Below are 12,893 nucleotides of genomic sequence, written 5' to 3' on the forward strand. Positions count from 1 at the left end.
TTACGTTTAAGAAATCTACCTATTTCCCGCAACCATCACTTCCATTAAATAATTATTATTCACATTTAATAGACGTTATTTTTTTCCCAAACAGCCCCACTTTCAATTAATAGCCCCCAAATCATATTATGCCACAATAGTGCCCCAGTTCATACAATAGTACCCCCAAATCATATTATACCACAATACTTCCCCAGTTGATATTATGCCACAATGGTGCCCCCAAATCATATTATACCATACAGTAGTGCCCCAAATCATATTATGCCACAATAGTGCCCAGGGCCGGTCTGGGACTAAAAATCAGCCCTGGCATTTAAAGCACACAGGCCCACCTGCTGCGGGCTCCATGCACTATATTGTTGTACACTGATGCTGGCGCAGTGCACGTCGCTGGTGCTGTACAATATGATGTAGTGTGAGTGTGTGTGTGTGTGTGTGTGAGAATTATTTCTCCTAATGACCCTCAACATTACATTGTTAGCACCCCAATTACATAAATAAATACCATGACAGTACATTATTAGTACCCAAATTACAGCAATAAATAACCCCCCACACACACTCATACTACATCAATCACCCCCACATTACAGCAACCGGCAGGACCCCCCACATTACAGCGTCCAGCATGATCCCCCACATTACAGCAACCGGCATCACCCCCCACATTACAGCAACCAGCATCACCCCCCACATTAGCGCAACTGGCATCACCCCCCCACATTACAGCAACCTGCATCACCCCCCACATTACAGCAACCGGCATCACCCCCAACATTACAGCAACCAGCATCACCCCCACATTACAGCAATACCCTCTCCTATTTATTAACAATACTAAGCCCCAAACACACTACAGCATTGACGCCACCACACCACCCCATAATACAGCAATACCACCAATTATACAGGCGCCACTGTATTAAACCAATGTTTTGCTTTTTTCAAATGTCCCACAAAATAGCAACAACAGAGTACTTACACACATATAGTTAACAGGTATCCTTTTCCCTCAATTAAATAGTAATGGCAGAATTTTCATGAATCATTCCACATGAAATAAAACTCTAACATATATCTAAAAAAAACATAAATATTGAATGATTATTTGAACCCACACGGCCGCATTAAAAGTATTTCCATCTACAGCAAAATGTCAGAGAAAAATATTTTTTTTACTAACTTTTTTTTAGTAACTGGATATGCGTCTTTTCTATTCATTTTAAATAACACAGTATATAAATTAAGGGGGATATTGGAGGTGGGGGAGAGATAAATGGTTGTGATCCATCAGTTTGATGGAGAGCAGATGGAAAACATTTAGATTATTTACCTGGAGACGTCTACCCCCTTGACTCACAGGCAGGGCCGACAAGAGGAATTTTGGGCCACGATACAGCAACTTCTTTGGGCTCCCATCATATTCAACAATTAAAGACTTGCCTTTGGCAGAAGTTCATATTATGCCACACCGTAGTGCGCCCAGTTCATATTATGCCACATCGTAGTGCCCCAAGGTCACATTATGCCATAATAGTGTCCCCAAATAACATTATGCCATAGTAGTGCCCCCAAATCATTAGTAGTGCCTAGCCAAAAACTCATTCACAAATAAAAAATGGTACAGCATATCAGATACTGAGAGTGTGAGTCCCAGGAGCAGCTTAATACACCATTTACAATGCAAACAAAAATAGATATATTGACACAATCACAGATAAAATTTATGACAATCAATGTTTTTTCCTCTTAATTAAAAATCTCTGTACAGATAAATATGCAAGAAACATTACAGCGCAATAATGAGCAATACATAGTGTTTTAAACGTCATTAGATACACAGTAGTGCCCTCAGTTCAAGAAAGGATAGTTAAAAACACATTGCACACGAGAAAATATATGAACTTACCTGATTATGGCATTCTGTGTTCTGTTCTCCTACTGGGCGCGCTGGACGAGGAGGGATCAGCAGCTGTCAGCTCACACAGGCAGTCGGGAGCAGGAACAGAGGGCAGTGGTCGAAGCGGAAATTTAGAAGTGGGGGTATGGAAAATATAAGTGAATGGAGTATGAAGGCTTGATTTTTTATTTTTTTTAACACTTGTCCCCTCTATGCATTCCCATTCTTCATTACTACTTGTGTTTTATGATGGCTGCATCCCTGACATTCCCATTCTTAAGATGTCTCTCCCTTTGCACTTTCTTTTACCTATGCCCCTGCACCATCTTCTTCTTTGTCCCTCTCACTTAATCCACTGCACCACCTTCTCCCCTGGCTCTCTCACACGTCTTCCTGCACCACCTTCTCCCCTGGCACTCTCACGTCTTCCTGCACCCTCTACCCCCTGGCACTCTCACCCCTCTTCCTGCACCCTCTACCCCCCTGGCTCTCTCACCCCTCTTCCTGCACCCTCTACCCCCTGGCTCTCTCACCCCTCTTCCTGCACCCCCTACCCCCTGGCTCTCTCACCCCTCTCCCTGCACCACCTATGTCCCTGGCTCTCTCACCCCCTCTTCCAGTGCCCCCTACCCCCTGGCTCTCTCACCCCTCTCCCAGCACCCCCTGGCTCTCTCACACCCTTTCCCAGCACCCCCTTTAGCTCTCTCACGCCCTCTCCCAGCACCCCCTTCCCCCTGGCTCTCTCATCCCCTCTCCCAGTACCCCCTTCCCCCTGGCTCTCTCACCCCCTTTCCCAGCACCCCCTACCCTTTCACCTCCTCTCCCAGCACCCCCTTCCCCTTTGGCTCTCTCACCCCTCTCCCAGCACCCCCTTCCCCTTTGGCTCTCTCACCCCCTCTCCCAGCACCCCCTTTGCCTTTGGCTCTCTCACCCCCTCTCCCAGCACCCCCTTCACCTTTGGCTCTCTCACCCCCTCTCCCAGCACCCCCTTCCCCTTTGGCTCTCTCACCCCCTCTCCCAGCACCCCCTTCCCCTCTGGTTCTCTCACCCCCTCTCCCAGCACTCTCTACCTCCTGGCTCTCTTAACCCCTCTCCCAGCACCCCCTTCCCCTTTGGCTCTCTCACCCCCTCTCCCAGCACCCCCTTCCCCCCTGGTTCTCTCACCCACTCTCCCTGCACTTCTGGCATTTGCCAGAAGTGCCAGATGGCCAGTCCGGCCCTGATTAGTGCCCCAAATCATATTATGCCACAATAGTGCCCCCAAATCATATTATGCCATACAGTAGTTCCCTAAATCATATTATGCTATACAGTAGTGACCAAAAATCATATTATGCCACACTAGTGGCCCCAAATCATATTATACCATACAGTAGTGCCCCAAATCATATTATGCTACAATAGTGCCTCCAAATCATATTATGCCATAAAGTAGTGCCCCAAATCATATTATAATAGAAATGATAAGGTACATTACAATCAAACGTTATCGACGGGGGAAAAAATCTCTGTGCATGTGATGTTCAAGTTATATGTCTTAAAGGTCACAATGGAGGGCGAGTTTGGTTGCTTCCAACTTTTAGCTATCAGCCAGTAGATGAGAGGTCACTTTTGTGGCTCGAAACACTAATATCCTGGGATGTTTGAGAGAGTAGAAAAAAATCATATTATTCCACAACAGTGCCCCCAAATCATATTATGCCACAGAGAGAACATATTAACACCACTCAATTATATTTGCATAAACTGTGAGTTTATATAAATATCCAATAGGAATAATTATGGACTATACAGCATCCCCCCCTGTGTGGCATTCTCCCTCTCCCCCCCCCCTGTGTAGCATCCTCTCTCTTCTCCTCCCCATGTGGCATTCTTTCTCTCCCCCCCCCCCCCCGCCTGTGTGGCATCCTTTCTCTTCTCCCCCTCCCCCCTGTATGGTATCCTTTCTTTTCTCTCCCCCCCCTTCCCTGTGTGGCATCCTCTCTCTTCTTCCCCTCCTTCCTGGGGAGGAGCCAGCCACCAGGAATCCTGTCACTGACTGTTCGGGAACGGCCCATCTGACCATCGGCCCTTCTGGCATTTGCCATGTCCCGAATTTTTGGGAGTTCTCCCGGACTCCCGAGAGAGCAGGCAAAAATCCCGTATCCAGAAGTCGCCGCAGTTTAAGATAGCAGGGGTGCAAGGCTAAACGTGGCATCATAACAGCGCAACACGCATGGTCACGCCCCCTCGACGGACCCCCTGTCAGACAGCTGCCTCTAAAAGTAGGCAAGTATGATTAACAGGTATTAATGTATTTAGTGTGTTTGTTTTTTAATCTGTATATTCTTATGGGACTTTATATTGCATATATGCATTTTGCGTGTCCTGCAGTATGCTCTCTCTGTCCGCATACTGCAAGTGCCATATAGGCAGTGCATACTTATAACCATATTCAACTGGACACGTATATTCAGATCTGCTTGTACTTGAATATGGGTGCACATGTGTACAAGTTCCGGCAGATTAAAAAAAAAACACAAATTATGTTTACTTTGCGTTTCTTGATGAAAATAGACCTGCTACATTTCCTGTCTCTACAGTGCCCTTTCAAGGGAGAGAAAAATTAGTTGCAAATGGATAATCATCAAACGTATATATACATTTCACAAATGTTTTCTCCAACTTTCCTAAAGTTTTCACTCATAATAAAGTTTACAAAATATAACTTTTCTTTTCTATCAATTCCCACATCTGTTGATATACTTGTTTCCCATATGTTGCGCTGTCAAAATATCAAATAAATAGAAAATCAACAACACCTGGATCAGTTTGACCCATGCATTGCTCACTTTCTATATTAGTGAACCTCCTTGTCTAGGGCGTGGGGCGTAAACATTCTTGTACTATGATGTTCTTATCCTCCAAGTGCCCAGGTACTCCAGACACTGCTTATTATATTTATCACAGCAGGCATTCAAATAAATTGATATATATTCACATAGAGAACATTAATCACAATGCAACACACTCCTGGCACCCTGCAACCTGAACCAGGCTGTACCAGTTTAACAAAAAGGAGTTATACTGCAAAAGATTGCTAACATTCTTTTTTTGATCCTTAAATAAAAAAATAATTGCAAACAATTTCACATTTTATATGAGGAAGTAAACTAAAGGTGCCCACAGGGGCTGGCTGGCAGACTTTAGCCCAGGGGCAAGTGCACAGCACTGGCCCATAAGTAATGGCCCATCTTTAAACGGTGGTTTTCGGTACAATATATATTTTTCGTTATAAAAAAGGGACTATTTTTGTGTTGCTTAACCCAGCGATACTTTATTATTATAAATAATAAATCTTAGTGAAAAGAAATAATGCAACAAAAACAAACATCACTTTACATTGCATTTTATTTTTCATATATTCTTCCTACAGCACCTATATTTGCATTAATTAGTATGCAATGAGGCCGCCTATGCATGGACTGCATAGGTTGCGGGCACCGCATTCCCACTGGACTACCAGGTACCCCAAAATGGACTTTGGGCATTCGGCCCAGTCCACCCATGGGTGCCCATGGTCTCAGGGCCACATTGGGAGATAATATAGAATTGAACTGCAGCAATAAACTTAACAAGCTTAAAAATTTTAAATGCGTAGAAATTGCTACAGGAATGAGGAGCCTCTTTGCAGTTATGCCATACCTCTCAAAATTGTTAAAAAGTCCCCTTGGGGACTCAAGTGGGTGCACCTCCATGCAGAGGTGCTGCTGGCGGAGGTGTGGTAACACCACATAGTTCCCCTTCCCTATTACATATTTCTTACCCGCACCCCTTTTCTGTAACACATATTTCATCTCCCTATCTCTATAGCACCTATAGCTTTCATATCCCAACACCTTGGTAACACATATTTTACCAAAATTGTCACCTGTAGCACATATCCCCTGCAAATTATGTATCTGTCCTGTGTTGAGGTGGCTTCCAAGCAGCAGCTTAAACTCTTTAGACTTGTTCATATCTCTTGAGAAAGTAAGCTCCACAGCTAATTCATTCTGATTCGCTGACCTCACTGACAAATAGCCAGACTGGGGCCAGAATGAGACGCTAACCCCACAGCCTCATTGTGCAATACAGGACAGGGCAGATACAGAGGACTCTACTTTAGTACTTCTGTCGCAGGAGATCCAAAATAGGTTGAACTTGATGGACTGGTGTCTTTTTTCAACCTCATCAACTATGTTACAATGTTACTATGTCCTGGCATTCCAAGTTCTTCGTTATTTGTCCTGCTTCCTGCAGGCCACAAAAAGTGCTGTTTTCCCTACTATATAGCACTGCAGAACACTGTGGAGCCTTACAAACCTACGATAATAATAATAATAATAATAATAATAATAACAGTGGAATTGAGCCATCTTGGAGCTAGTGGGTTTGACAGTGTGGGAATCCCTTTAGCATATAAATTAGAGATGGGCGGGTCCGGTTCCCCGAGAACCGAACCCACCCGAACTTTGCTTCTGTTAATATTTCATTCTGCGGCGGTTGATCTTCCATAGAAGATCATAGTTTAGCGTCGTCTGGATTAATGTTTTATTTTTTTGGCAAGCAGTATCCTGAGGATTATTTTGACTACAAGAAAGAAGAAGAGAAGATTATTTTCAACAACTTTTGAAATTTATTTTAGGCTTTTCTTATGGACAACTCCAGGACCTCGGATGATATTTTTGGACAACTACAGGACCTGGAAATATTATGTTGTTGTTTTCTATGGTTTCAAGCAATCTGGATAAAAATATTACAAGATTGAACCGCTTACAGATGAAAACATCAGATGGTAACTTTATTGGGATTTATTATTTTTAATAAAAATATGTGGTAACAAAGAGGTATGTATGATTTATTTACATTTTAGTTATTTTTTTCTTATTTTATTAAACTAATGTGTTGTAGCGAGATGTGTGTTTAATTTAAATTTTACTACATTGCTCAGTGGTCCCTGACTGTATAGGGAATTCAGCCCCATGATGAACAGCCTGGGTCTGGTTTGTCATTATGGCTGGGGGACCCTGCTGCAGATTCCCCTGCTATAGTGCCACCGGCCGAGTTGACTTGCCTAGTGCTGGTTTTCGTAAAATCGCTCCCCCCCACCAATTTTGTGGCAACCAGCACTAGGCTGGCAGTACAAAGATTGTTATCAATAGGAGGAGGCGAAATCTATTAACTGGTAGGACCTACCCGCTGTGCTGCTTATCCATCTGATAGGCCCCGGACTCCCAGACATTATGTTGCAGCCTACTCCTCCTGCCGTGGATTAGCCTACTGACCCCTGCTTCTACCTATCAGCCTCTCATTCCTAAATTATCTCTGCTCCTGTTCCAACATGGGGACCATCTTGGATAGTGCTCTTGATCACTCTCTGCCTGCTTTACTCCACCTGTGTACACTACTATACCTAATACACATTGCATGGACCTGTATCCTGTGGTTCACCCTAGCTTGAAAAATCCCCAAAAAATCCAAAAATGATAAACCTGACTCTTCTCGTGAACACTCAGATTCTGATTCTGAGGATGATGGCCTCTCGCCTATTATTATGACAGACTTTTTGTCCCTCCTCACAGAAATAAAGGATGTTAAAGTCACTGTCCATGCTATTCACTAACTGAAAACTGACATAGCATAAATTGGAGGCAGAACGGATCAGCTTCAAGACTGAGTAGAGAAATTGGTGGTATACCAATAATAGATTGAATCTGACTTCCATCAACTGCGCCAAGACATCATCCAGTTACAAGATGGACATGAAGACAAGGGCGAAACAACCTGAGAATCCAAGGAATGCTGAAGACATTGAGCCCACCCACCTTGTACTTTACCTCAAAAAACTCGAGATCTTCTTGACCGCGCCTACCGGACATTACTGCCATGCTCCCAGGACCCATGTCAACCCAGGGATGTTATTCTGAGAATGCACTACATCCAAATGATTAACTTTAATAACTCCAATCTCAAATTGTCCAGGACATCTCAGGACTCATCCTGGCTAAGAGATGGGACTTCAAACCTATCATTACCCTCCTTTGAAAAAGAGACATTAAATACCACTAGGGCTTCCCCTTTCACATACTGGTCTGGCCAGATCTCTGTTTGAAGCTCAGTCCTTGCTCTCTAAACTGGACATTACCACTGGAGAAGGTGATCCTACCGAGGCACTGTTTAACTACTTTACTGTTATTGTGTTTTTTGTAAGTACATCAGGTACATTCATTTGTTACACTGTCATATTGTGTATGCCTAACTGTCCCCCTATACCCTTTTTAACTTCTCACGTCTCTGTGTGCCCCCCTCCCCTTTCAGACTCACATACTTCTTTCCTTTTCTCCACACCCCACCTCCCTGCCCTGTTGTTTGATTGCTCCATCCACTACCTACTAACGCCTCCACTACCAATTTCCTACCTCAAGTTCCTGGCCTGCCTTGCCATGTGATCTACCTAGCTCCTTTCCCCCAGTCTTCCTTCCAACTCCTTTCCTCCTCCAAATTGACCTCAACACATTTATGCTTCCAATCTTTTTACTTACCTCAACACAAGCTTTGGGTATGCTTAGCACATTGACTCTGGCCCTCTTTTCTCTCCTACAGTAACTTCTCTTCTGACATTCCACTCATTCGCCGCACAAGGATCTGCGGGTTTTATCCTTTAATGTAAAAGACCTCAATAGCCCTCAGAAACACAGAAAACTCCTCACCCCTCTCAAGATCCATTCGGGTAAATTGCTCTTCTTTTAGGAGACACATTTCTTACATAACTCCTACCCCGAACTGCGCCTCAAAATGTATCCCAAAACCTGCTGCGGCAGACCCACACTATTCTAAGTCCCTCCTCAGTGTCATGAAATCCCAGCTCCTCTATGATTCTTGAAGACGGAAAGAGGCGTCTACCCGTAAATACATGTTCTATTCTTCACCCCACAACTCATAAACCCATATTGATATGATCCTATTCAGCGACAACTTTGCCTTAAACCGCAAGGTGACCTAGGTCCATCCACTAATCTTGTCCGACCACGTCCCCATCTCCATCGATCTTTCGGGCTTGCTAGCCCGTCCCCATTCCATGATGTGGCGACTTATCGAATCCTTAATTTTTAATGTGGATGTATTATCCCAGCTCAGAACGCGACTGGAGGAATACTTTGAGCTGAAAAATTGGTCATTTGTTAGTATCTCCTGTGTTTTCTTTTTTTATTTTCTCATAGTATCTGTTTACATATTTAACATGAACACACTGTGGGGATTTCTTTTGTGCTCTTTTCTGTTCCTGACAGTTTAATTGTTCTGTTCCTTATTTTTTCAGCTGACCATTCAAAATAAAGAATTATAATAAAAAACACAGGAAATGGCCATGCACCTTTATTTGCACAAGTTGGATAAATGAAGGCTTTTGCACAAAATGAAAGGCGTGGTAGTGGACAGGTTTTTGCTCACCTCCATAGAAACTATGTGACAAAATGATGGGTTGCATCTCTCCCATGCTTCCCAGTCTTTGCTATAGAAGTAAAAATTGTGCTATATTATCATCATCATTTATTTATTTATGTAACACCACTAATATATAATGCACAACATAATACATTATAATAAATTAATTTATTTTTGAATGATCAAACAGTCCTTGACCTTCATGTTCTGATGAAGCCAGTCAACTGAATAGCTAGAGCAAGAAATAAGTTTTTAGTTGTAAGCCCTTGAATACTGTGCAAGCTGGTGTAGCTGTTTATTTCAACCAACTACAACAACAACACACTTCCATTTTTTACAACAATTTGTGTTTCTTCTATTCTCCCAAAATGTATTCCCATATCATGTATCAGACAGATGGCTTATTTTCTTTTATACTCTGCTGCCAAGCTCGTCAAATATCTACAAAAAAGACATAAAAAGTATTATTTTGTATCCACTGTGCACTGGCAGTTTTCCACATAATATTAGAAACTAGCCCTGTTCACTAGCCAGGTCCTTCACAATATTAAATATCCACATGGAACTTTCAAAACTAGAAGTACTTTCTGTAGTGAAAAAATAATGTATTGTAGTTATATTAATAATTATGAATGTAATAAAAGTAGATGTTTATTATTAATATAATCCTGTAGTTATAAAACACCCTCAAATTATATAATGCTATTCTATTACTTAAAGGTACACAGACATTATTAAGTGAAAAGGGCTCATTACCATTTATAGTTTGTGAGCCTCTATGTGATACCATATTGAACATCTGAACAGATAAGTACATCAAGACACTAATTCAGGTAAGCCTTCTACTACAACTTAAATGTACACATGATGGTTTTCAGCACTTATCACATTTTTAACCAGTGGTCGAAATGGAAGTTTAGAAGTGACTGTTAGTCTGCTAGTGGTCAGATAACGAACCTGCAGAACAGATTGGCGGAGGTCTTCGCCTATAGCAGCGGCCTTTCCCGTAGAGCTAGACGCGCTCACAGGCACTCAGATGCCCCCAGGACTTCACTCCAAGTAGTGTAGGTTCGTTATACTAGACCGCAGCCGCAGACCAGGAGACAGTAGAGATGGTAAGGGATGGTCAGACGATAGCCAAGGTCAGGGGTCACTTGCGAGAAGAGTAGTCAGAAAACATGCCAAAGGTCAAGGTCACGAGCAGAACAGCAGAATCCAACATACAGGTCAAAGGGTCAGGGTCACAGGCAAGCAAGCAGGGTCCAAGAAACAGACAGGGGTCACAACGGGTAATCAGAATCAAAGTATCCAGAGCAGGTCAGCAACAGTAGGCAACTGGAACGCTATAACCGACAGGGAGGCTAAGCCCTCCCTGCCTTATATACTGACATTGGCCAATGAGGGCTTAGCCCTGTAACGATTACCAGGCTTAGACTAATAAATGGTATCCACAATAAATAATTAGCCCGCAGGCTATAACACTAGTGCACGCGCCCGGCTGCAGCACTAGAAATGGCCAGGATGCTCACAGTGGGAGGAAGTGAGTCGCGGCGGTGCCCGTGGCCGCTGCGGCTCCTGACAGTGACAGTATGAAAAATGTAATGAGAATGTAAGTGAATGGAATTTGATCATTTTACAATGAAAGCAGTAGCAGAAGCAGCCTGTATACACCCCCACTTTCGACCACTGGTTTTAACAGTTTTTCAATATTATGCTCTCTCCAACTGTTCAGTATACTGCTACATGCGCTTGTGCCTGTGATCGGGAGTGGTGATTGAGCTGGAGGGTGTTTTAGAATCTGCCTGCTCACTTACAGTAGACACAAGTATTCCACTGACCACACTCTCAACCACAGGTTCAAGCTCTGGTTGTACACTGCATGTAAAACGTAATCTAATTTGATGTGTGGTGTCACTTGCATTTTCCTACCGCTGATTACTTATGTTTTTCTACCTCTATTCCACTTTATTTCCTTCTCCAAGCTACTGCGCCTTTAGCATTTTACAAGTAAAGAAGACTTGTGCTGTTTTTTAAGGCACTGCTGATTGGACCATCTATGGCTTACCATAGCTTATTGAAGTAGAAAAATAGAGTCAAATAAGTGTCAATGTATATGCAATGTCCTATACTTCATATCTGTGGCCTGCTACTGGCAGTTATTGTGGTGACACACCATTATATACATAGATATTCATATATTGTCATGAGATCGTATTGAGATTACCGTCTTCTGGGGTAGATGGCGCACTTCAGACAGATCAGCCAAGGATATCACACCAGTCAATTGTTTTGGTTTAACTAGTCGCAACTAGTTTTATTCACCATATTCAAAGCAAGCAAAACATAAACAGGTTTTTGTCAGTACCTAATCAGGTGCAACTCCTTTTTACTAGCAACTTGCTAGCTTGTTGGAAAACCAGAAATGGGGTTTATAAATGGAGCCCACTCTTTTCTCTCCATGCATACCCCAGGGACCATTACCATCTTTTCCTACTGCTGAAGACAATCTCTGCAAAGTTTCGCCCAACCACAAAAAAAATCTCCCTGGGGCTTTAGAGCACATAAGACAGCCTGGGATACACATACCTACAATCTGCCACTTTCCCAGTGCTTCTGTCACAATCTTTCCTATATAAAGGATATGATACATGTAGACTTGAAATTCCGTCTACATGCACTTATGCTATATCATAGGCAATGCAAATATATGACCTATTAATTTATTAAAAGCTTTGACAGCATATTCTCTAGCACTTTCCAAAGGGGAAAAATAGTAATAAAACAAGACTGGATATTACAGACAGGCAGAGAAGTAAAAGGGCCCTGCTCATAGGCATATGATCTATATACTGTACTACTCTAAATACTAATTATTTTCTATCCATATATTCCAATATTTGAAACATGGCTAATATAATTTTAGAGTCTTTGAAAATTAGCCATCTTGGTCATTTGAACTATTGAAAAGTATGTTTTTAGTATGAGATTGATACTTGGTGCTTGGAAGCACCGATCAGTGACATTCACATGCAAGTGGAGTACAGTATGGGTCTGCACAACTTCTGCACCTACATAAGACAGGAGCAGTTTCTGAGTTGATGATGATGATTACCACATATTTGCTGACGCTGCATATATTTGCTAGATTTAAGGTTGCATGTGAGTTGAGATGTCTGTATCTCAAACTACAGAAGTGAAGCAGTACGTGTGCAGATGCAAATTTGCACATAAATGTGCATACTTTCCATTGAACTGTAAATCACTCCCTCTATGTCTTATGGTGGTAATGTGGATGATCCTTTCATTATTACAAAAAATATGATATAAAAATATAGCAAAATAAATATTTTTAATTTGGAGCCATCAAACATAGCTCTTATGGGCCTGATTCATTAACTGGCGATACGTTGCATATAATGTGTATATGCTCAATTCATCTTTGAGTGCAAAGCTCCCTTACTGCAGCCTATGATTTCAGGGGTGGAACAGGAAAGGGAATAGGTTGAATGCATATAGTCAATGTACA

This window comes from Mixophyes fleayi, chromosome 2, assembly GCF_038048845.1.
Source record: "Mixophyes fleayi isolate aMixFle1 chromosome 2, aMixFle1.hap1, whole genome shotgun sequence".
NCBI lineage: Eukaryota > Metazoa > Chordata > Amphibia > Anura > Limnodynastidae > Mixophyes > Mixophyes fleayi.